Source organism: Rutidosis leptorrhynchoides, chromosome 6 (assembly GCF_046630445.1).
Source record: "Rutidosis leptorrhynchoides isolate AG116_Rl617_1_P2 chromosome 6, CSIRO_AGI_Rlap_v1, whole genome shotgun sequence".
NCBI lineage: Eukaryota > Viridiplantae > Streptophyta > Magnoliopsida > Asterales > Asteraceae > Rutidosis > Rutidosis leptorrhynchoides.
Genome location: NC_092338.1, coordinates 106,328,698 through 106,354,997, shown reverse-complemented (window position 1 = coordinate 106,354,997; position 26,300 = coordinate 106,328,698). Strand labels below are relative to the sequence as shown.

Sequence of the window (26,300 nt, the reverse complement as noted above, 5' to 3'; positions counted from 1 at the left end):
AAAGTTGGCTGTCTTATCATGTTTTAAAGCTTTTTAAATACTATAATCTGATTTTACAAGTATTGGAAAACTATGTGTAATAATAAAATATGTTCGGTTGCCATGATAATTAAAATATAGTATAGCTCATGAAATAAATAATATTTTGAGTTTGATAAACTATAAATTCGTTCAATTATCAAGACTTATATTATGTTAATAAACATGTATAGATTTAAAGATCATATTGGGTTAGGTTGACTTTTGAGATGACTTTTATTAACTTTTGCATGTTGGTCTCGAGCATTAGGATTGTGATACACTATGACCCGACCTAGCTTATTAGACATGTATTGACCAACATATGTTCTCTAGGTTGAGATCTACGGTTATTTTGCATTCCGAGTTTCGATCACATTTCGGTGAATGACCTTATGTCCTGCTAAGGTGAGTTTCATAGATCCCTTTTTAATTGCTTTTGCAATCTATATTTTTGGGCTGAGAATACATGCACTTTATTTTAAACGCAATGGATACTAGTACATACTAAATTCTACACTGAGTTTGAACCAAAAATTCCTTACCTTTGGTAACTAGTAACTGCCAGTTATAAGAACTGGTGGGCGCGAATAGTTATATATGGATCCATAGGGCTTGACATCCCCGTATGTTCCAGGTATAGAAACCCTAGCCTGAACTATAAAACAGACGTATGCTATTTGAGTTTAGTACACATTGGATTGTGTGCATTGTACATATTGGTTGCATGTATGTTAAAACAGGGGTACTTATTATAACGTCAAAGTTTAGTTACCAGGGTGCTCAATCTTGTAGAATAATTGGATAAACGTTTCTGGATGAAACAACTGAAATCTTGTGATCCACCTTTATATACGGATTATGCGCAATATTAAAGCTATGAACTCACCAACCTTTGTGTTGACACTTTTAAGCACGTTTATTCTCAGGTTCCTAGAAGTCTTCCGCTGTTTGCTTATATGTGATACAAGCTATGTGCATGGAGTCATACATGCTTTATTCGAGAAAATGTTGCATTCACAAAATCATCATCATGTATCTTGTTTTGACTGCATTATCAACGGATGTAGTATTGTAAACTATTATATACGGTGATTTTCTATACGTAGAAATCATCAAACTTCAAAAACCTTGGAATTATATATTCATTTATGGTGTGTCTTTTCAAAAGAATGCAATGTTTACAAAATGTATCATGTAGAGGTCCGTACCTCACTGTGAAATTGATGAATGATGTATTCGTCTAAAGGGATTTGGACGGATCATCATAATTGGTATCAGAGCTTGAGGTCATAGGGAACCAGAATTTGCATTAGTGTGTTTAACTGGTAATTGTTAGGATACATCAGTGAGTCTGGACTATGACCGTATCTGTTTTTACCGAGTTTTGCTTATCATTTCTTGTCGGAAATTACATGCTTATCATTCTTAAGTCTAGACATGTTTTCCTGCATTTATTGCATGAATAGTGTATAGACAAAAATTCTTATCTTAGCATATCTGCTAATTCATATCTTAGCGTATCTGTTACTGTAAACTTTTCCTGACATCTTCCGAAAATTTCTCCGTAATTTATGGGATTTTGGTATTATATATACATATGTAAATTATGTGTTGAAGAATACCAATCTAAGTCCTATAATCTATTTCATATCAAAAATAAATTCCCTGATTATACAAGATGGATCACGTATCTAGTTCAAATTCCTTAGATTCCGATAACTATTCCGATATGGATTTCCACTCGAGCTCCGAAAGCAGTGTGACCGGAATGGATCAACCAATTAGCCATCATCTATTCTGGATGAATTGGGGATGGGTTTGTAGTCTACTTAATCATTGGAGACAAGAAGAAGGTGATCCCTTCCATCCACCACATTCCTCTCTTGGCGAAGAACCTGAAGCACTTACCGGCGAACCTGTTCGTAATACCATTTTCTCTCTCATTTCCAGAGTATCTCGTCATGATTATATACTATCTCAAATTCTAGATCTTATTCGTCCGCTCGTCCGAACTGACAATCACCCCGGTGTAATAGAAGAAGTCAACGAGCTTCGCGCTCTGGTAGTGGCTTTGGAAAATATGGTGCAAAGGTTACAAGCACCAGCAGCATCACCGGCATCAGCAGTACCACCATCATCAACACCAATAGTACCATTACCACCACCAACAACAACCTCCACATCCCACACCTCAACATCATAATTTGTACCTTGATCATCAACATCATACGCACTGTAGGTACCAAGGAATAGCAACAACAACAAACGATGAAGTACTAATTCATAACTTCATTGAAGAAATATTCTACGGCGATTAAGTAATATCTAAAGTTTTAGAGATTATATATTCTAGTCCTAGTCGAAAACCAGATGAGATTAATATTATGTTAACTCATTAAATCCATGATTACATCTAAAGAAAATATATATGTAGGTATATTTTCATAAAGATTGTAATTAAGAAAATTCTTTTGTACAAACTGTTAATGGTGAGAATATCTTAACGGGTAGGTAATACCCGAGAGATATATAAATTCACAATTAATATGTTACATTCTTCGATTCTGATTCAACAAATCATCAACTATACTCACTACTTTCATAACGAGATATATTCTTTCATAGAAATCAAAACAACCATATTCATTCAAATTCAATTACATATTCTGATTTTAACATATCTGAATCCAAGTTGAGATATAACCGATATCATCACTCTTAGATCCCTACATTTTTCAAAGGTGTACTTTGATTTTAAAACTGTGCTAGAACATCACTCCTATTCATAAAACCCGGAAAAAAAAAATTATGAACATCATATGACGATTACAATATGCGTTCAAACCCTGCATAATTCTTGAAAACATCTCAATTAAGAAACAACCGAGAGGATGATCCAACCACACGTTACCTACGAAAGGAATGACTTATGCATATAGTCATGCACCTGGAAAACTCCCGGAACCTAAGTAGAAGTTTAACACGAATCTGTGATCCATTGGCGTTGTAATTACCGAAAATAACCTTGCAATCCCTTTTCAAAATTAGCCAGCTTTATCACATCTCCAGCAAATCAACATCGACCTTCCATTCGAATAAGCCTTATTATAACTTTGATACATAAGTTTGCCCTTCATCATCTTACCGGGGAACCGTTTATATCCCACCACATTAGCAGTAAAAGTATCAACAACTTCATTGATCTTTGACTGTCCGAAAAATCATTATATTCATTGAAACCCTATCATGTACTCATCTGCATCTTGTAACTGTAATTGTCATACCAAAAAGCTTCAATCATTATTCTCGAATGTCGCAGCAATTCTACGCCAACAGTTATATGTGTACATATAACATCTATCTCCTAGACTTACGTACTTCAATTGTGAACTTTTGAAAAGCACCCTAAACTGTGAATTAGTTCTTCGAATTTTTGAAAAATGCTGATGAAGCAGCAAAAACTGTAAACGACCTTAACAGACAAAATTTTGATGATAAAGAATAGTGTGTTGGCAAAGCTCGGAAAAAGAGAAGGTTTGGAACTGGAAAATGGAATGAGCAAACCATGAAGGAGGTTGTGAACAAATCACAAAGACTAAACCTGCCTTCAAAGAATCCAAATGATTCAGTGTCTACTGAAGTCATTAGCGAATACCTTGCTCCTGACTCTAAACCTTTGCGGACAAATATTCTTCATCACCTTTCGATCTTAGAAATTTTAAGATATCATCGTATCTTTCATTATAAATATCCTCGATATTTCTGAAGATATTTTTGTAACTATTCTTATCTGAAATCATTTTTTCGCGATATCAGTATTACATCAGAAAGAAAACTGCTTTAGTTTCTAATTCTGAAAAATTCAAATGTAAAATATGAATGTTTTTGAAGTAGTGTTGGGAACTGAAGCATGAATTAGTATAATATAATGACACTTGATCAACGTGATTATATTACAGTAAGTCATGCTGAGTTTCTAACGGAACGTGATAAAGGTTCACAGATCATACCCTCATCATGAACCATGTTACATAACTCTTTCATTCTATTTACCTCTAAACTATCAAGAAAATATTTTCTTGATGATTCGGTCTTTTTCGGATATTCTGGTAATTTGACAAATCAAAATCGTGCCATTACGATTTCCTTCTTAGAACATTAACTATGTTCATTCGAAACTCCATACCTACGAATTCTGGACCATTACTTGCTGTGCTTAATGGATAGAAGAGAAAACAGAGCATGAAGCTCCGAAATAGAAATGGGAGTATAAATCGCAGCAAATAAGAGAGAGCATTAACTGTGGATGTCAAAAATTATGGGAAGACAAGAGCAGGGACTCCGAAAAATAAGGAAAGATATAAATCCCGATGACAACGCATAAATTACAAACTGTGTATATCAATAAGTATTGCAACGTAAAGACACGGGAGAACTAAAAACACTAAAAAACCAAGAGTATAGTAGAAGTGAATAGATTCCTCCGGTGACAGATGTAAAAGAAGAATGACAGATATAAAGGTTAGAAGTATATCAAGAATCAGAACTGGATGGAGCGTATTGACGAATGCTTTTAAGTATGAGTTGAGGGAGAGAATAGAAGGTATGAGTTGTGGAAATGAGGAAACGAAGGGAGTGAATTTATAATGAAATATTCGACAAAGCAATCAAAACAGATTATCGCATTTAACCAAAGCAGATCCTAATTTCCTTAATTACCGAAAAATCAAATCTTATTTAGATTTCGAAGATTTTCTTTAATTTCCTTGAAATCCGGAAATCCACCGTGACTACGTCAAAAGTTAAGACGAATTTTTATTTTCTCATTTCACTCTTCTGCGATAGCTTCACTCATACGCTTCGAGTAATCGAATTATTTTATTCATATTTCTCAATCATGATAAAACCCCACATATCGACTCATATTCGTCATAATAACATTCCTATTGTTAGCCATGACGACCTCGATCAAATTTCGGGACAAAATTTATTTAACGGGTAGGTACTGTGACGACCCGGAAATTTTTGATCAAATTTAAACTTAATCTTATATGATTCTGACACGATAAGCAAAGTCTGTTAAGTTGAATCTCAAAATTTTGAACTATGTTCATGTATTCATTTAACCTCGACCAAATTCCGACGATTCAAGAACAATTATATAAATGGATATGAATATGTATATATATATATATATATATATAAATATATATGTATATATATATTATAACTTAAAAACGTTAACAAAGTATTAAATGTATAACACTTTACGTTAAATGTATTTGTCTCAATATATATTTGATATTTTTATCTACGGAACTAGAAGGTAATACCAATGATTGATTTAGTAGATACTTCAACACTTATAAATTCCGTAAATATTATGATATGGTTATAGGTCTCTGTTGTGAGGTCCACGTTGATTTGAGAAATCATTCCTTTTTAACTATATACAGAATAATTGATAAAGTAATCTACAAGTGGAAATGCAGAGTGTAAATAATTGAGATAATGGATGTCGACAAGAAAAGCAAATTGACGTGTCACATTAAAATAATTTCATACATTTATTTATTCGTTGGACTTTAACCTTCAATTCACAAACAACCATTTGTTAATGGACATGTGTGTGTGTGTATATATATATATATATATATATATATATATATATATATATATATTACAAAATGATAAAATATAATATTAACCTGGTTATAAAATGTTTAGATTTTAAATATATATTAATAAACAACGAGAAGTTGATTTAATGAAGCAAATGACCAAAACACTCAAATGATTAAGTTATACTTCGGGTAATATAGTTTATCATTGATTAAGTCTAATTATTGATAAATGTACACGTCGCGAAACTTAAAGTGCTAGTTTTCTAAGTGTACGACGTTCGAGAAACCGGAACCGGGACATAAGTCGAGCGTCAACGTACAAGACAACGGAGCTAAAGTTACTAGCCAACCATGCACGAGAATATAATATAATATATAATTAATTAATATAAATTATATATATTAAATATATTTAATTATGTCGACAAACTAGAAGCCAAATGATGCATGAGCTGGATTTCACAGCTCCGCGATCGCGGAGCATGTAGGCATAAAACCTCCGCGATTACGGAGGTGTCAGTGTCAGGATTGGTGTATAAAAGCCTAACATTTTTCTGCTGAATCCATCTATTTTTTTTTTCAATCTCTCTGTCTCTTAATATATTATTTATATTTATTAAAATTATTAAAATTATTATTAAAATTATTATTATTATTATTATTATTATTATTATTATTATTATTATTATTATTATTATTATTATTATTAAAGATTATTATTATTAATCTTATTGTTATTGGTATTAGTATTATTAGATAGCGTTATTATTAGTATTATACATAAAATATTACGACGAGCTTATGCCCAAACGTTTTCAAAACAAGCTTTTCGAGCGGGATAGAGCTAAGGAAATTATGGGTTATAGCTATGGAGGTTATGGTTATTGCTTGGGCGTTTTGATCATGAGTCAAAGGTCAACCTATCGTTTATCATTTCCGTTGCGTCTTCGTACTTTCCTGAAATATTGAATCACAATATTGATACGTGAGCATTCATATCGTATCTTTTATATATCAATAGTGTATCCATGTCTAGTGCTCGAGTATATGTATTTATGCATGCTTGTATGCTTTAAGTTTGTTGTTAGATTGTCTATGATGAATCACGAATTTGATACATATGCTACTGATATAAAGTATATGATATGCATGTCGTTGGAAAGCTATCGAAAAATCAATAACTTTTCATTTAGAAATCGCGTGATTTTGATGAAAGGATTAAAAGATATGGTCAACTGAATTATGGTTAACGTTAATTGTAATTGTGTTTGAAACTGTAAATTAATATTTAAACAACTTGTCTATGAGATTGATAAATTGGATTTTTAGATATTACTAATCGAGTAAATAAATTTCTATATAAGGCACGTTCTGTTTTGTTGATCAATTGTCAAAGTTGGTTGTCTTATCATGTTTTAAAGCTTTTTAAATACTATAATCTGATTTTACAAGTATTGGAAAACTATGTGTAATAGTAAAATATGTTCGGTTGGCATGATAATTCAAATATAATATAGCTCCTGAAATAAATAATATTTTGAGTTTGATAAACTATAAATTCGTTCAATTATCAAGACTTATATTATGTTAATAAACATGTATAGATTTAAAGATCATATTGGGTCAGGTTGACTTTTGAAATGACTTTTGTTAACTTTTGCATGTTGGTCTCGAGCATTAGGATTGTGATACACTATGACCCGACCTAGCTTATTAGACATGTATTGACCAACATATGTTCTCTAGGTTGAGATCTACGGTTATTTTGCATTCCGAGTTTCGGTCACATTTCGGTGAATGACCTTATGTGCTGCTAAGGTGAGTTTTATAGATCCCTTTTTAATTGCTTTTGCAATCTATATTTTTGGGCTGAGAATACATACACTTTATTTTAAACGCAATGGATACTAGTACATACTAAATTCTACACTGAGTTTGAACCAAAAATCCCTTACCTTTGGTAACTAGTAACTGCCGATTATAAGAACTGGTGGGCGCGAATAGTTGTATATGGATCCATAGGGCTTGACATCCCCGTATGTTCCAGGTATAGAAACCCTAGCCTGAACTATAAAACAGACGTATGCTATTTGAGTTTAGTACACGTTGGATTGCGTGTATTGTACATGTTGGTTGCATGTATGTTAAAACATGGGTACTTATTATAACGTTAAAGTTTAGTTACCAGGGTGCTCAATCTTGTAGAATAATTGGATAAACGTTTCTGGATGAAACAACTGAAATCTTGTGATCCACCTTTATATACGGATTATGCGCAACATTAAAACTATGAACTCACCAACCTTTGTGTTGACACTTTTAAGCATGTTTATTCTCATGTTCCTAGAAGTCTTCTGCTGTTTGCTTATATGTGATACAAGCTATGTGCATGGAGTCATACATGCTTTATTAGAGAAAATGTTGCATTCACAAAATCATCACCATGTATCTTATTTTGACTACATTATCAACGGATGTAGTATTGTAAACTATTATATACGGTGATTTTCTATACGTAGAAATCATCAAACGTCAAAAACCTTGGAATTATATATTCATTTATGGTGTGTCTTTTCAAAAGAATGCAATGTTTACAAAACGTATCATGTAGAGGTCAGTACCTCACTGTGAAATTGATGAATGATGTATTCGTCTAAAGGGATTTGGACGGATCATCACAGGTAGTGTGTGTCATAGACACTCCGTCGAGTGTGTAGACACAAAGCCGAATGAATAGAGACACTCGACCGAATGTCTTTTTAAAAGACACACTACCGAGTGTGTTCTTGAGCTGCTGAAATTGAAAAAGTGACGGGTTTGAGCCAAAAATCACCAAATCTCGACCATATACTCGTTTTAAACCTCAAAACTTATCGCATCTTGTTTATAAAACCTTTTGGGACATAAACCCACAAACATTACATCAAAACAACAACAAATTAAGCAATTTTGACCCAAAATCACACTTTTGTAAAACCTAGCACAAAAACTCCATTTTTACACAAATTCAAGCATGAAAACTCATGATTCTTACCTCAAAATAATCAGTAAAACACAAGGAATCAATTTCTAACACAAATCAGACTTCAATTCGAGATTTGGAGAATTAGGGTTCAAGAGGTGAAGAAAGTAGGTACGGGAGTGATTTTGGGGAAAAGTCTAGAAATGTGAAAATGAGGCAAGTATTACCCACTTATTTGGGTTAAAACCCATACCCCTCAATACACGGGTATTTATCAGTTATCTAAAATCTTTCGTACCTCCTTAGGCGGCCCTAATGGAGTCCAAATTAAATAAACCAACCTGTTATGTGACCCTTGTCACAAACTGGTCTTAACCAAATAATAAAATAGCACTATTCACATAATTAAAAATAAAAGCATATAAAATACATAATAAAATCCTAAGGGCAAAATAGTCCACTTACAAGTAGCCCAGGTTCCAGTCTGTTACAGAATAAGATGAGGTTTTTCTCATAACATCACATAATACATCATTAAGTAGCTGGTGTCTGAGGTAATTAGGGTTTGGTAGCTAGATAATTTAGGTTTTCATCAAGTTTCCATCAATTTTCAACATCTACATCAAGGATTGGAGATTTGCTCAAGATCTAGGGCTTGTTCTTCTTCATCTAGCTAAATTTGTAATTTTCATCAAATTCGGTACAATCTTACCTTTATTATTACATAATGATGTTTGATTCTACTTTTATTACTTGTATTGTGATTGTTTTAGCCATGCTTGGCACGATTTTGTAATGTACACTTGATTATGAAGCTTGTAAGCTAAGGATCGTTCTTATTTATGTTTATGATTATGTTTGGATGAATATATGAGTTGATGATTGTGATTTGTTAGAATTAGCTAAGAGATTATTTGCTATCTTTGTTTTGGGCTTTACTTTGATTATATAAGTTGTGTAGCTTCTCTTAGGGATTTGATTAGTGAAGCAACCTGTACTTCAACACTTAGGTGATCTAGACAATCAAATTAGGGATTTCAAGTGATTGGGTTCTTGGTTTGGATTGGTTTTCAATTGGTCCTTAGTCAAAATAGTGGAGTTTGATTTTCCTAAGGGATTTTGATTACCAAAGGGTTTTAGTGGACTTTAACCTAAGTTAAGTACTAATGACATTCATATGATTCAACTAGATCAATTGATATAAGCTTATGGGAATTTCCAAGTATTGATTTGATCATTAGAACATCTAGTAAGGATACTAGAACACATAAGTTTGAACACGATTAGATCTTAAGTGGAACAAAAGAACAATCTGATTGCTTCAAGTGGAATACTCAAGTGTTCATGCTTTTATTATTGATAACTACTTAATCATTTTTAGTTGTTAGTTAAGTTTACAATAGTTCTCTTAAAATGTTTCAAAATAACCCCCCAACCAAACAAACCTTAGGATGATTATGAGTTTTCATCGATTCAACTAGCAACCATCGCTCTCTTGGGACGAATCTTAAATGGAAAACTTACTTATTACAACTACCGATTCATTGTTTCTCGAGAGTTTGTTACATAGTTGAGTCCACGTTTAATTCAATTATAAATCTAAAAGAGAGCAAATAAGCATGTTTGCAACAAACTCATCAGTGAGATTGACATATTTTGCGTTTGGTTTATAGATATTGTTACGGGATCAAGTGGTGATTGTATATGTGGAGTTAGTGAGCAAAGGTTGTTGTACTGGAGGTGGTGTAGGCATTGTTTGGGTTGGTGTAGTATTCGTGGTGGTGTAGGAACTATTTGTGTTGGTGTAGTGTGCGTGAGTGATGTTGGCGTAGTAACAGCAGGAATGGTGGTGGGTGTAAGAGGTGCGGGCAAGGGTGTATCGATTATAGGTAAGTTAATGTTACACCATGTTTCCATATAAGGATAGGAAGAAAAATGATCACCCATGGAGAGAGTAGTATAAGGGAAATCATCTTCAATAAATTTGACATGTCAGGATGTGTAAATTTTGTGTGATTGTGGATCAAAGCAATTGTAAGCACTTTGTGTTGCGGAGTATCCAGCAAAAATGCATGGTTGCGACCTAGCATCAAGTTTATGATTAGTATAAGGCCGTAGCCATGGATAACATAGACACCCAAAACTTCGAAGCTCAAGATAATTGGGTGGCTGACCAAACAAAACATGAAATGTCGATTTATTTTGAAGAGTTGGTGTCGGCATTCTGTTAATTAAATACACTGTTGTGGTGAAAGCAAACGTCCAAAAGGTAGTTGGGAGTTTGGCATGCGACAATAGACACAATCCAGTTTCAGTTATGTGTCTATGTCGTCGTTCAGCAAAGTCATTATGTTCTGGAGTGTGAGGTGGGGATGTGAGTTAAGAGATCTCGTTAATAGATAAGTACTCGCTGAGGGCAATATACTCCCCACCATTATCTGAATATATAGTTTTAATAGGAGTTGTGAAGTGTTTTTCAACCAGTACTTTAAACCGAATGAATACATCTTTGGTGTTTGATTTCTTCTTGAGTGGATAGAACCATATGTAATGTGTAAAGTGATCAATAAACACAATGTTGTATTTGTGACCATCAATAGAGAAAAACCAGAGATGTCCAAAGATCGGTATATATAATATCAAGTGGAGCACACGATTTCAAAGTATTGGTTTGAAACGGTAGTTTGTGACTTTTATTGCAATGACATGAGTTACAACTCAAAGAAAAATCACTAGGAACAATTAAATTCAACAAATGCATTAAAGATTTAAATATGGTCAGAGAAGGATTGCCAAGGCGATGATGTCAATCCTTCGGTGATGCTCGAACACTTGAGTATGAAACAATCAATGACACGGATGAGGTTAGCTGATATTCACTAACTTTAGGTTATCCCATGATGTTAATGGTCCATGTTAGGCGATCCTTCAACACATAGTAATCAGAGGTGAAGGTAATCGGTAAATAGTTATATTTGCACAGTTGAAATATAGATAGTAAGTTGTGATGCATTCGAAGGGCATATAAAACATTAGATAACTTAAGTTGTTTAGATCGTGTAGAGATGAGTGTAGAACCAATATGAGAGATACCTAGTCCCTTACCATTACCTAGAATGATCTCATCCGTTCCACTGTAGGGATTGTGAAGAGATAGATTAGCCAAGTGATGTGATGCCCCAGTATCTAGGAGACATGGTTCTGACCGAGATGATGAAGAAATAGTGGCAGCATTACCTTGAGGAGTGAGCTGCCGAAGGTAGTAGGTGAAATAGTTGGATGTTGTTCAGCAAATACAGGGCACTTTTTCAAAGAGTGACCCTTGGCGTTGCACCATTGGCACCTGCCAAAAAATTAACGCGAACCAGTAAAAGAATTGGTGTTCCTGTTATTTGAAGATCCAGAAGACCGAATAGGGTTGTAATTTTTGGAAGTTCCAGTTGAGCGAGTTAAGTTGTGATTGTTGGTGTTGCGTGATGCAATACGTGTGAAGGTGGAGTTAGCCGTGACTGGCATGGAGGTCATGGATGGTTGATTTTTGATGGCAAGTTCTCGATTAGAAGCTTCTCATGTAGCTCTTCAAAATTGATGGCTTTTTCCCTAGCATTCACACCATCTATCACACTTTAAAATGTCATCAAGCCCATTGAGCACTCGATTAGTAACATCTTCAGGATCTATTTTTTCTCCAAGAAGTGTCAAGTGGTTCGTGAAAGCTTTGATGGAGTGCGTGTATTCGGTGATAGATTGAGGACCTTTGGTGTTAAGTTGTTTGATGTGACCACGGGACGAACTTGAAAAAGTGTTAGCAAGCATGTCCCACATCTTCTTAGTGCTGGTGGTGGTTGAAACAAATGGTATTATATGCTGATCTAATGTTCCGATCAAAGCACCAAAGATTATCTGATCTTGTCGAACCCATGTTTGATAAGCATGATTGGCAGATGGACCACCTTCTGTATCGATGGTGGCAGTAGGTGTAGGATGAGAGCCATCCAAAAATTTGAAGAGCCCATAACCATCAAGAATGGCATGGACTTGAAGTTTCCAGGAGGTGTAGTTGACCGAGGAAAGCTTTACGATATTATTGAGAGTAACAATGATGATGTGGGTTTTAAGATCCACATCATTGGTATTGCATGGGAGGATATGTTTGAATTTGAAGAGAAAGAAAATGGCAGTAGGTGTATAGTAGATGACGGTGGGGAAAGGAGAAAAGGTTAGGATCGAGTTCCTCTTGATACCATTTCGAGATTTTGAAAATCGTATATCTCATTGATATGATAATGTTACATTATATAGGATGTACAGCTAACAAAGTTCCTAATAGAAAGGAGATATAAAAGGAATAAATACAATTGTTTACAAACAATATTCATCTCTATCTTTAGATTCTATGTTTAGCCAATATCCTTGACATTATCTAGCAGCGAGGAATAAATGTTTGACATATTGACAGGGTAACATTTAAGTTGCAGCTATACTCAATCATGTTTTCTTTCTTAGGTTTGAAGTTTTGCAAGGCAACATTTAAATTACAGCTATAATCAATCATTTGTGATCAATTCTTTGGTTTCTTTTCAGAAGCTTCGTTGCTGTCTTTGGACACAACAGCCACTCCACTGAGTTTGGAAGACATCCTTGTACATGGTAGCAGTTGTGTTGCTAAATGATTGAAAGTGTACACCTTTTCAGGATTAACATCAATGTTTTTCAGTTAATGACTATGTTTAATGCTACTTCTAGTTCTCAAGTTTTGAAAATCAGCAAAGGTTGTGATGATAAATATTTGAGAACTTGGTCGAGCGATGAGAAAGAATGTGTTTGCATCTTGGAAGGGCAACCTACAGGTTGCAGTCATGGTGATTCGTGTCCTCTTGTTTAGCTTTATACATATCTGAGCTTTATTTCTCTTTTTTTCACTTATAAACTTTTGTTGCCTATGTTAAAGAGATGTGGAATACAAATGTTGTTGGTGATTCAAAGATCTATTGTTAAGGTACTCATGCCTAATATTGCTATGCAGTCTAAGATTCCTGAAATTATATTATATCAGACTCTTATACTAAATGACATGTGTTTCATTATTTACTTCAAGGTTTTAGACTTAGATTTGACATAATTTCATTCCTCGTCCCTGAACTTTACATCATTTTTGACTCCCTGTCCTTTTTCTTTTTTTTGTGCACTCCTCGTCCCTTAAGAATCATACCACTACATCCCTCGTCCTCCCGTCTACTTTCTATCTATTTCAGTCGTTAAGTCAAGCATGTGTAAAGCATGTGAGGATATTTTTGTCATTGTTCCCTTTACCCCTTCCTTTATCTCTCTGACTTCTCCCTATCTGCTACAGTACACAACATATACGCGTATTCATCTTCATGAATTTAGCATATCAATTTCTTCATTGATATGTCTAATTTCATATTGATATCAGATAATTGATTCTTAACAAAATCCTCAACCTCGACTTCGTTCACAGTGCTTTAACATCATGAAAATTGGTTCAGATCTGGAGATTCATACTCGTCGAGTACAACTTTTCATTGTTTCGGTCTTCAGCATTCATCAGCAAGTTATAGATCGAATTGAGCGGAATTTTTGCATCCTCATACATCGATGAAGCTTCGCAACTCAACAATTTACCACGAAAATCATCATACGATTCTAAAACTAAAGGTCAAAGTTTATGTGTTTTCGGTCAAGGATTTAATTGAAACGAATATGTGGTTTTCAGATGTTAAAAACAGATTTCGAGAGTTAGAATGAAGATTTTGAACAAGTTTCATGAAGATTTCGTGACCTGAAAACAACTAATTCATAGATTTTGATTTTCATGCTCAAACGACTTTGCTGCTACTGTTCATCTTCGATTTCATTAGTTGCAGTTGTTTTTTTAATCTCAGTTCATTACAAAGGATACTAATCGCTGCTCAAGGAGTGTTTTTCAATCATTTTTGTGATTGAATTTCGTCGAATTGAAGGTTGTTGATTTTTGTTCTTCGTGTTCATGGAGGTTTGAAGCAAATTTTATTACGAGTATTTGTAGTAAGCTATTCAACAAATTCAAGATAAGATCCTGTGAGAAAGGAAAAAAAAAAAAAAAAAAAACATGTGACCGGTAAGAATGTTGCTAAACTAATTAATACGAGTATTTATAGTAAATTCGATTTACCTGTTGAATCCATGTTTGTTGAAAGAGGTTTTGAAGGTGGGGCATAAGCATTGATGCAGGTAAATTGTTATTTACAGAACTGGTATTAATCTCCCTTGGTATTAATTATTCTCCATTGATGTTGGTAAATTGTTATTCACAGAACTGGTATTACAGACGGTTGCACATATCAATTTCTTCATTGATAATTGATAAATACGTATATGTCGTGCATTGTAGCAGAAATTAGGGTTTATATTTTTTTTTAGGGATGAATTAGGGAGAAGTCAAGTAGATAAGGAAGGGGTAAAAGGAACAAAGACGAAGAAAGACTAAAATACCCTCACATGCTTTGCACATGCTTGACTTAACGGTTGAAATAGACAGAAAGTAGACGGGAGGACGAGGGATGTAGTGATATGATTCTTAAGGGACGAGGAGTGCACAAAAAAAAGAAAAAGGACAGAGAGTCAAAAATGATGTAAAGTTCAGGGACGAGGAATGAAATTATGTCCTTAGATTTCGATGGCCGGGGGTTTGAGTTTTGTAAGTTCAAAATTTTAATAATAATATTACCCATACCGATATCAGAAGGGTAAGTTTCTCACCGACTACGGATCCAATGAGTATATAAGTTATTTTTTGATATAAAATACGACTTAGATCAACTGTTTGAGTTTACCATACTCTGATTATGTTGCTTGGAGTTGAGCAATCTTTTGATTTGTGTTAGTTTTTTTTTCGCATGATTCAGTTTGTCAAATGTGAAGGATGAGGAAGTTGTGACCCCTTCTGATGTCCGATGAAAACCAGCCTCTACTTGAACTACTCACGAGCTTGCGTAAGTAAGAAAGAATACCTATATAATTCCTTGCATTTCATCCATCTTCTTATGTTTTTCTGAGAGGTTTAAGCATTGTAGATACTCAAGAATTAGGTGGAGTTTTAGATGTAGTTCAAGTCTTCATTCAAGATTCTCATAGTTATGTCGATATATGTTACGTGATTTTTATTTCCTTTTTAATTGGTAGATTCTCTCTATGCTTTTGGAAGATACATCAACGCATTCTGATTTACTGAACCGTCATGAACAGGTTTGATTCTATATCAAATGTAGCACTTTAAAAGTTGAAAAAATTATACTGCCCATTATTGCAGTAATAGAATTGTTATCATAGTATATATTTGTAACTAGCTTTAATAGCCCGTGCGTTGCACGGCGACTTAAAACTTGGTATAGTAATACGTTAATATTCGTTACATGACCCGCTCAAATGGCACACCCCATTTATAAGCCTTCTTATGTAGTATAATAAAATACATACCCGGGTTAAGCCAAGTGAGCTTTCACCACGCCATGAACTCTTTCACGATGTTTAATGATACTCTTTTCGCGATTAGTCGTTTGTTCAAAATACCATCGAGACTTTAATATTATTAATAAAAGTGACTACCCGTTTCTTGTTTAGAACCGGGGTGTTACATATGTCCCTTTTATAATTTAAAAATGTTACCACTCATGGTAAGTTTCCTTTTGTGCAGTGAAGAAGTCTGCATTATCTTCTTTGAATTTTGGCCAAATTACCACTAAAAATAAACGTTATATTAGTGAAGATGATACCACAGGTATCATGATTCAGTAAACGTTATATACATGTAGTATAAATTTAATGATTCAGTAACATCCCCAAATATAGTCAATCCAAATACAATACAGTGCTTGATAAAATAAAAACAATCTATAAAAACTTACAGGATTAAAATCATTGTCTTTGTCAAAATACCTTACGCTCTTCGACATCCGAATTCAAATCCCAAATTAACTGCAGTAGTTCAAAATCAAAAAAGGAAGTTTTGGGTTGGCAGTAATAGCAATAGAGCAACAACTATGATATTTTATTATTTACATCTACAACATATTACCCATACAATAACTTACCCGTTTGCAGCCTTACCCAACCCGCCCATGTTGACCCATACATACTTACCATCATTGTTAGTTAAGGATGTGTGTATAAAGCGAACACCCACAACCACAAATAATGAAGTTTAACAAAATAAAAATAGAAGTGGATACCTTTAGCAAACTCTCGTTCAGTAGATAGTTAAACAAAAATTTTACCCTCATAATTAAGATTGATAAGTTCTTGATATTTACACTCGATAGTACCAAACATAAATGCAATCGAGATATTGAAAATAGCATAGGGTTATTATGCACCTTCGGTTCCAATGGGACGTCTAAATTCAGCAATCTTGATTTTGTAAATCAATAAAACCTGATGCAATCAATAAAAACTGATGCAATCGAGATCTTGAATTGAAGACGGTCAATAAATTAAGCAAATTTCGAAATTTACCAAATAATCTTTTATAAAGAAAATAGAAGATGCAGTCAATTAGTCATTAATATATTTCTGGTCTAATTAGTATTCAAATCCTTAAACACCTAATCTTTTTAAGTAAGGTACATATTTCAAAAGCATGTTATAAATGATGCCATAATATAACAGAAGCTTACCTAGAGAATGTCCTCCAAGAAAAGAAAAAAAAAAAACTTCCCATGATATATAGAATGTCCTCCGAAAACTTCCCATCCAAACTAACACTAACACGATGAACTAACTCATTAGAAATATGTACCAATTCACAAGCTTGATTCCAGCGACACTCCGAAAATGACTTCCACAACAAAGCAATTGAGGCATTAACCATTCATACCCAGGAAGATAACGAACTCTGCAAATTCAAGTACCATCAATTATCAATTATAATAGTTAAAAACATGAACTAAAACAGCCTACAATTACAAAACCATCGAAACTAAATACAGTTCAAATGTTTACACAATTAAAGAAGAAAAAACGAACAAACAAACATGAAATTATTATTGCATAAACAACAAATTAGACATAAGATTAGAATTGAAAAGATAAAACGAAGTAATATCATTGTTCCTTCTAAATTCACATAAAGTAAAAATAAAAAATAAAAAAAAATTAGCAAAAAAAATAATAATAAATAAAACAACAAAAAAGTGAAAAAACTTACAGTGAAATCTATACTTTAATTTACTAAATGCTTTTCAATTAATAATCCAAGACCTGGAGCATTCTTTCTACTTGACTTCCACGACGAGATCTTCATCGCCACCGCCGGATTTCTGCTTAGAACTTGCTTCTCGCAACCGCCTAAATCTTCATCATCGACATTCTCGCGATAGGAAACGGTATTGACCGAGTATAACGACAGAGTAATCGATGGCGGTGGTGACTGTCGGTATAACGTCGGATTAGTCAATTGAAGGTGAATCCATTGCCGTAATTTCTCGTTATGGAATTTGCGCTAGCGACAGTTGGCATAACGACTGGGTAATCAATTGAGGGCGAATTCATTGTCGTAATTTTGATTTGGAACTGATTTGTGAATCGTGACATATGAAACCCTGGGTGGATACCCTTAATTTTAATTTGGAAGTGCATTTACAACAGGGACAGTTGTAATTTGGTGGCAGATGTTTGTTATTTGGGTGGACGATTTAGTGTTATTACATGAAAACCCTAATTGATTTTTAGGGATGGAGAGTATGGAAGGAATGAATGAATGAATGGGGAAGAAGCAAGTGACGTTCGAACACATTTTTTTTTTTTAATTGTTAAAAAGTTCGGCCAATGATTTGTGGACAGATGTCAAGTTGTGAGGCATTAGAAGAATAAGGGGTGGGAAATATGTATTAGTAGACACGTGGCATATGTATATGTATTATTATAAGGGGAGTTGATCCGTACACCACTTGTTTTTTGCCATACACCACTAAACTACAATCTTTGACTATTTTACCCTTTCTAACTCAAGGCCCTTTTCCCTAAATTAATTATGAGAAAGGGTAAAATGGTCCAAAATTAAATTTTGGTGGTGTATGACAAAAAGTAATTGGTGTACGTATCAGCTCCCTATTATAAGTTATAGAATAGATAGATAGATAGATAGATATATAGATAGATTATAGATTATAGATAGATAGATATATTTGTAATTTGTATTGAAATCGATTTACTAATTATATTTTCATAAATATCATAGATTATAAATTGAAAGAAATTCACTTCTCGGTTAGTTTCTTTAAAAGTTATCAACTTGTGTTGACATTTACCCATTTATACTAATATACATGGGAATTAATCTTTTATAGCTTTTTGTTGTAGGTTTATAGTTCCACAACTTTTGAGTCGTGAGAACTATAGCTATCCTAATATATTTATTGTTTGTTATATTTAAGTAAAGAAATGAGTTTGTACTCACAAGACCTCGAGTTTTATAAAAAGAAGTATTTTTGGATGTTCGTTTTGTAATCGTGCAAAGTTCGCGGCAAAGCGAGGGTCACCTATATAGTTGTATTACTATATATCATGACATGTACGAGACCAAGGAAACACAATAACTTTCAATTATATACTCCTATAAGTTATCTGGTAGGTCATGATTCTACGAGTCTTACACTCTTACTCATAAAAATTTTCTAACTCTCAATAAATGTTAACACTACTAAAATGTCTTTGGCCGAGCGGTATCGATATAACTCATAAACCTTCAAGTTGTGATTTCGAGAATTGTGGTGAACTGATACCACCTATATTATACATGTTTTATGAATTATTTTTAGGCAGTATCTTGTTATTTTAAGCTAAATATTTTCCAATTTCTGTAAAGTTCTGACGTTTCATGTATAAGGAACAAATTATAAGCGCTTCTAGGTGAATTGATGAAGTTTAGTGCTCGATTGTCAAAAGTCGGAGTTTAGAGGATGAAATGCAAAAAGTCTAAAAGTTGATGACCAGGTGGAAAAACTGTCAGCTGTATCCTCTAGTTGCCGGCCGAATCAAAGAAATCAAGAGTTTGAAGTTTGTAAGAAGAGCCGCCAACTGTTGATTTAGACGCTGGTCGGAAAACAATTTTAGAAAGAGCAGACGTCTATTTGTCTAGCTGTCGGCCAATTTATAAATAGATGAAAACCAGATTTTAAGAGGAGCTGACGGCTGTGATGCCTAGCCGCTGGCTATATGTTCAAAGCTGAAGAAGGTTCTAAAGTATGAAGAATAGCAGTCGTCTGTGGTGGTTAGCCTCCGGCTAAATATGACGGTAGAAGAGAGCAAATGCCGGCCGTGAAGGCTATCTAGCGACCGAATGTCATATCCGGATTTTCAGGTTTTTCGACTATAAATACGAGGCAGATTTGTATAGTTTGTAACAATTTTTTCTTTTAATTTTTAGTACGGATTTTCTCGCCTTTCAAGTTGATTATCTTTACAAGTTCTTAGGTTTATTAGTTTATTTTTAGAGTATTATTTTCTTACCTTTCAAGTTAATTATCTTTACAAGTTCTTAGGCTTAGTTTATTTATACTTTTCTTAATTCAAGATATTCTTTATTTACATTTCAATGTCTTCTTTAAATTATGTTACTTATATTTACTATATTGTATTCATTAATCCAATTATGAGCTACCTAATTTAATGTTCACCTGGTATAACATAACATGGACTTAAATTAGAATTAAATTAATTTAAGACTTTAAATGCTTGTACGGTGTAAATAAGACTACGTTTATTATTTTTCTTATTTATTTACGAAGTATTTTCTTTTATTTTCAAAGTTTAACTAGCTTAAGACCTGCGAATTCGCGGGTTTCAACAATAAAATTTTCAAAAATAATAAATCATGTATTAGCTCATGACGTATTTCGACACAAAAAATGTATAATAAACAAATGAAGGCAAAAATGTTGGTAAACAAAATATGAGATACTCCCTCCGTCCCACTATAAGTGTCCACTTACTTTTTGCACACAGTTTTAGGAAATCTCACTAACTCCATTCTCCACCAATAAGAAATCATCTCTCTCCAGAATAACCCATTTTGATTGGTTGAAAAAGCAAGTGGACACTTGAAATGGGACATCCCAAAATAGAAATGTGGACACTTAAGATGGGATGGAGGGAGTATAAATTAAGTATAATACAAACATTAACAATAAATAGTCATTTACTGTAACACTGAAGCATTTTTTAGTTCCTCTTTCAATATCCTTCGCATAAAACTTTTTTAACGCAATTTATCAGCCTACATAACAAATATAACAAAGTTTAGTATTTGACTATTTCATTACAATCGATCATATTATCTATAAAAAGTCTACTTATTGGTTTACCTGTTCCATTAAGTATATAAAAATTGTAACTTTTCAAACTTGACATGTGCCTTGTAAAGTTTGTCGCAGCACACTCATTCCCTTTACTGACAAAATCATGTCCGGATAAAGTAGATATAGTTTTTTGCAAAGTGTCTAACTATTAAGACCCGCAAAAATTTCTTTTCGATAATAAAAATAAAAAATAGAAATATAGAAATATAATACATTACATATGAGCACAGAAATGTAATCGACAAAAAATGTATATAAGAAACAAATAAATGCAGCATTTGTAGTTCAAGAAAATTATAGTAATAAAGTAGAGTAACTGTTATAAGAAGATAAAATTTCAATCTTTAAGTGACCATTCTTAAAAGGTATGTTTTCAAAAAACCTGTTTCCAGTGTCCATTCACATGTTGATGGTAGGTTTCAAAATACTTTGTGATCGTGTCAAATTTGGTACCTGAAACGTGATAAAAATAACAGATTAATATCGTTGTTGAAATATTTGATCCACGCTCGATATACAACCATGAGTATTGCTATCAAAGATGTAACTTACCTATATATATACATCATCCTTTGCTCCACAGATATTATGTTTCCCTGAAATCAACCTGATCCAGTTTAACGCACACAATTAACGACTTATTTTGAAAACTATTTTTCACTCATTGCCTGCTTCATGTTTACACCTTCAGGTTAGGGCAGGGCCCATAAGGAGTTTTAAGCCTTAAATTACAAATGAAATAACAACCAGGGATGCGATATGATGCTCATGAGGCACTTTATTTGTAGATAAACAAATTAACTATACCTTTCAAGCTTTGGCTTTGTCAAAACCAAAAGTTGTCACAATACTATCCGATCCATGTAGTTAATTGATGTCCCAATTCCGTCAACACCGATACCTGCATAATTAATCAGAATTGAAATACATTTAGTAGAACTTTATCATGATATTTCCAAAGTCGAATAACACATGCTAATAATTCAATTAAACATAAACAAACATATGCATAACACATTGGAATACCAAATTTACTTCCAAAATGCACACAGTAAACTTTCAGTTACCAAAGGAAAAGGAAACAACGGAGGGATCCGAATCAGACCTAAATGGGAATGACATGAAAAGTCTTTTTCAAAACCTAGCATTAAGGGTGTTACGACGATATATGAGAGGAATGGAGAAAAATACCAATTGGTTAGCACTAATCACAGTGTTAGTAACCGTGTTACCAATGTCTAGCATGTATACCAATGTCTTGATGGCAAGCGTAAATTGAAGTCTTTGGCCCGCCCATTTAGACACATATAGTCCTCTTCAAGTACACCCAAATGCATATGATGGAGGATAGAGCATCACCTAAAGTACAAGAATTCTTTAATATCTTGGTCGCAAGTAATTACCTAATATGCAGCTCCATTATGCGGTCTAACTTTTTCGTCCTCATTTTTCACAATTTTAGCTAATTGTATTTCATCACTACAAAATAAAACAAAAAAAATACAGTTTCATTTACCAATGTAGATTAGCATGTACAGTCAATGATAGTATTCATGGAAGACAATTATTTTTGGGATGTGCAGTGCGGTTATCTACATTGGCAGACTCGACAACAAATTCTGTTTCCATTTGTTCATAACTTTGACTTCCTAAGTAAATAAACCCTGAATTGATGTCGTCGTCACTATCTTCAACATTAAATAGTTCAACATCTCTACCCCATATATTCTTATTACAAATCCCAGTATCTGAGGTAGATCCTTTTTCAACATCTCTACCTCATAAGATCATCAAGAACCTGTTCTCACCCACTTGTTGAATCCTTTTGAATCCTTTTTCAGTAACAACAAAAAACAATTGAAATTTCATTTGAATCATGTTTGATGAACATAGAAATTCATATGAGTAGCAATTCATATTACGTCTATATGTTGATGTATAGATTAAGATTAAAATTAAAAGCTTGAAAATCAACAAACAACCCTAAATGTACTTAAAAAGAAACTAACTGTAGAGGAATCGCTGTTATACTAACCCCAAATTACAGTTATATATACACATGTATCGATGTACAATAAGAACCCTAAATAAAAAAATTAATAAAAAAATATTTGAACAACTAACCTTTGTTTCCCAAAGTAATGATGATGATACAAGAACGATCGACCCGCTAACCTTGTATAGTACTGATTGATAGGTTTGATTTATGAAGAACGTGCTTGTAGAAGGAAGCTATTTTTGAGAAGTTGCCTTAACCTGATGATAGAGTAGCGTTTTTTGATCGGTTGCCCTAGGTTAGTTTCGTACGATGTATGTGTTTATGCGAGGAGTATACCTTCCGTGTAAATTAGTAGGGGTATTAATGGAATATAGTGATTATGGATGAGTTATAAGCTTAGAATTAGATCCAATGGTGTGCAAATAAGGGTAGTTTTTGTCAAATTTACAATCTAGCAGTTTAGATTAAGTTTTCTGATTTTAATGTATCTTCACTAAGACTTTCTTATAATGTATAGTAATAGAGTATAGATATAGTCTCCCTGCACAATTTTTTTCTCAATAGCATCACATCAAATGGCTTTAAAAATACTAACCATCACCTCTTGAAACCTTTCACCAGACAAAGAAACCTCTGCAAAAAAATCTTTATCACGAACGATTAGAGACCTTTACTGACAACACATAAATTAAATTATTGAGGCTATGGACTGGATTGTAGATGTTGACTTGTAATTAGCTGCACAAGATCCGACTGTATGTGAAGCATTAATGATTATTCTGAACCACAATACATGTGCTAAGCACAAGTGTCTATGCACGAGAAAACCCAATTTTGTCACCTATTAGAAAACTATAGTTCAAAACTATAATGATCATCCCGAATCACTATTATTATTATGTAGATACAAGTGCCTAAGACTGAATCAAAATGATAACTTATTTGAAAACTATAGCTGTTGAAATAGAAGTTATTCTGTAAATCCAGGATGACCCGATCCACTTTGACATGTAACAAAAAAGCACTCATTTTCTCTACAACTCATTCTTAGACACTACCAACCTATTGACCCACCCATTTTGACATCTATAGTGCATTTGATAATACAAAATTATCTACTTATTTAGATTGTAATAGAAAATTGAACGTACTCATTATTAAATCTTTGGCACTACACAAGCGCCTAAGCCTGGGTTCCCTGAAAGTGACAACAATTTTTTCCAGAGGCATGGACTCTATAACGGTGTAAGGTGATGTATTGTATAGAAATCAGATCAGATGTAAGTCAACATACGTATCAATCTCTTTGGGCTTAATATCCAAATATAGCATGCTACATTGATTAGAATGGTTTCTAAACAATCAGTTTCTAACTTCTAGCATCCATCTCATCAAATTGTTTTGATCATAAAATTAAGATATTTATAGTCATATACACTTCTCAAAACTAATTATTATAAACATCTTCTTAATTTTGCAAGTCCGCAAGTTTTTTACCTGAGATAAAAAATCATCGAAAATCATCAGTTTGGCCTTGGAAACTAACAGAAAGTTTAGTATACGGCCTGCAAAAAAAGAGACAATAGCCTATATTAGAGCCTTAAAAAGTTCATCCAATTTAACCAGAAACAAAATTATTATTAGACATTCATATTAAAGATGGACAGGTGGCAATTTAATCCAGTTTTGTCTGAAAAAGGGTCAATGTTGGTTGTATTTTTATACCTTGTCAAATGTAGAAAAAAGTAGCTAAAAATTGAACTGTTCGAGTTGGGTTAAATAAGACGAAAGTGCGCACAAGGTGACTTACATTGTCCTGAATCGTTATAATGATTACTTGGTTTGCACATTACCAAACTCATCCGTTTTGCCATCTCTACCCTTTCTGTTATCATTGTGACAATTTAAGCAACTAATAATGGTTATTAGAAACACAAAAGAGCCACAATAATTAGGCTAACAGTTAGAATACTAATACATACAGATTATGTAAACTAAAATTGCAATCACAACAAACATTTACCAATTTAAGGCTGATTTCAACAACACAGTTTCTGGTAACCACCTTCTCTCCTGTTAATTTACAAAATTAAACACAACCCAAAACACAATTTAGTATTGACCATAGTTAAAACATTATGTCCCCTGCAATAATTAAAAACCTAATCGGAAAGTAATCACGCATCCATTTAATATTATCAATGCAGATGCAGATAACTATCTGACACATATTAAAACCCTAATTATTGAAATAAAATAAAAAAGAAAGAATATATCGTTTATTAGCGATGGTACCTCGAGCACCATGAGTGATTTATGCTACAACAATGATCTATCAACGTAATATACCTGCTAACCTTCTTAGATACTGATTATTGAGATTGATTAATGAAGATGTTTCTTGGAGAAGGAAACGACTTTAGAGAGGTAGCCCTAATGTGTGTTCAACCGGATGATGCGAACAGATGATGTTAAGCAGCGCGTGTGGATTTGTTGATCGATTGTAATCAAACATCCTCTACGGTTAACTTTGCGAAAATGGGGTTCCTGGAACGATTAGAGTTCCTGAAAATGGGATGTATGCGAGTAATAGCGTGACCCCCTATTATGATGTTTTACTCCCGTATTTTCAATCCTTAATTAAAGGGTATTATGGGCAGTTTTGTGATATAACTGATAATTATAAGGTTATAGGTAGATGTAAGGGTTGCTAAGGAAGAGCATTTGAGGTCATTTTTTTAATCTAAGGGTTCAGATTCAATAATGCTAAAAAAATATATTTCAATTTTTCTTTTCTTTTAATGTATAGTATAGATAGATAGAAGTATAGATAGATAGATAGATATAGATATAGATATAGATATAGATAGATATAGATATAGATATAGATATAGATATAGATAGATAGATAGATGTTTATAATCACGCAGACTTATCTGAGTGGCCACCGAGTTGCCAATGAAGCACACCACTCGGTTCAGTTCCTGACTATGCCAAATTGTTCAAAAAGGAAGTGCGACTAGAGTGTGCGCATAATGTGCAATTCACCCGGTACCAGGTCTCACGCTCGGGGGCTTGATTACCCGAGGTTTTACCTTCTATAGAGGAGTTAATGTGCTCGTTTATAGAAGGGTTTCCTTGCTTAAAAAAATTCATTTTTGTCTACAAGGTTGAGAGTGATTATATTTATATGTGTGGCTAAAAGATAAGATTAATGAGTCTAGTTAATTCAGCTAAATTACATTTATCTATAAACATATAAAAGTTGACTCCTAATTTCATTAATTAGGTTATTACCCATTTTCTTGACTAAGGTTAGTTTGTTAACCATCCATATT

At 33.4% G+C, this 26,300-nt stretch overlaps 3 long non-coding RNA genes across 6 annotated transcripts; all 3 read right to left on the bottom strand.

Annotated features, from left to right (window-relative positions):
- Positions 1-16,341: 16,341 nt before the first annotated feature.
- Positions 16,342-18,359, bottom strand: LOC139855702 (uncharacterized). Its single transcript, XR_011761527.1, has 4 exons — positions 17,813-18,359; positions 17,283-17,500; positions 16,983-17,040; positions 16,342-16,584 (listed from the first exon to the last, which is right to left on the bottom strand). It is a non-coding gene; the product is annotated as an uncharacterized lncRNA (long non-coding RNA).
- A 2,834-nt stretch (positions 18,360-21,193) lies between these two features.
- LOC139851771 (uncharacterized) lies at positions 21,194-22,181 on the bottom strand. The gene is made up of 3 exons (XR_011760717.1): positions 21,771-22,181; positions 21,516-21,570; positions 21,194-21,416 (listed from the first exon to the last, which is right to left on the bottom strand). It is a non-coding gene; the product is annotated as an uncharacterized lncRNA (long non-coding RNA).
- A 19-nt stretch (positions 22,182-22,200) lies between these two features.
- On the bottom strand, positions 22,201-25,554 carry LOC139851769 (uncharacterized). Of its 4 annotated transcripts, none has more exons than XR_011760716.1 (5): positions 25,312-25,554; positions 24,986-25,035; positions 24,773-24,847; positions 23,088-24,527; positions 22,201-22,795 (listed from the first exon to the last, which is right to left on the bottom strand). It is a non-coding gene; the product is annotated as an uncharacterized lncRNA (long non-coding RNA). The 4 variants fall into 4 exon arrangements; XR_011760715.1 differs by having other exon boundaries at positions 22,201-24,160; positions 24,257-24,527; XR_011760713.1 differs by having other exon boundaries at positions 22,201-24,527.
- Positions 25,555-26,300: the final 746 nt, after the last annotated feature.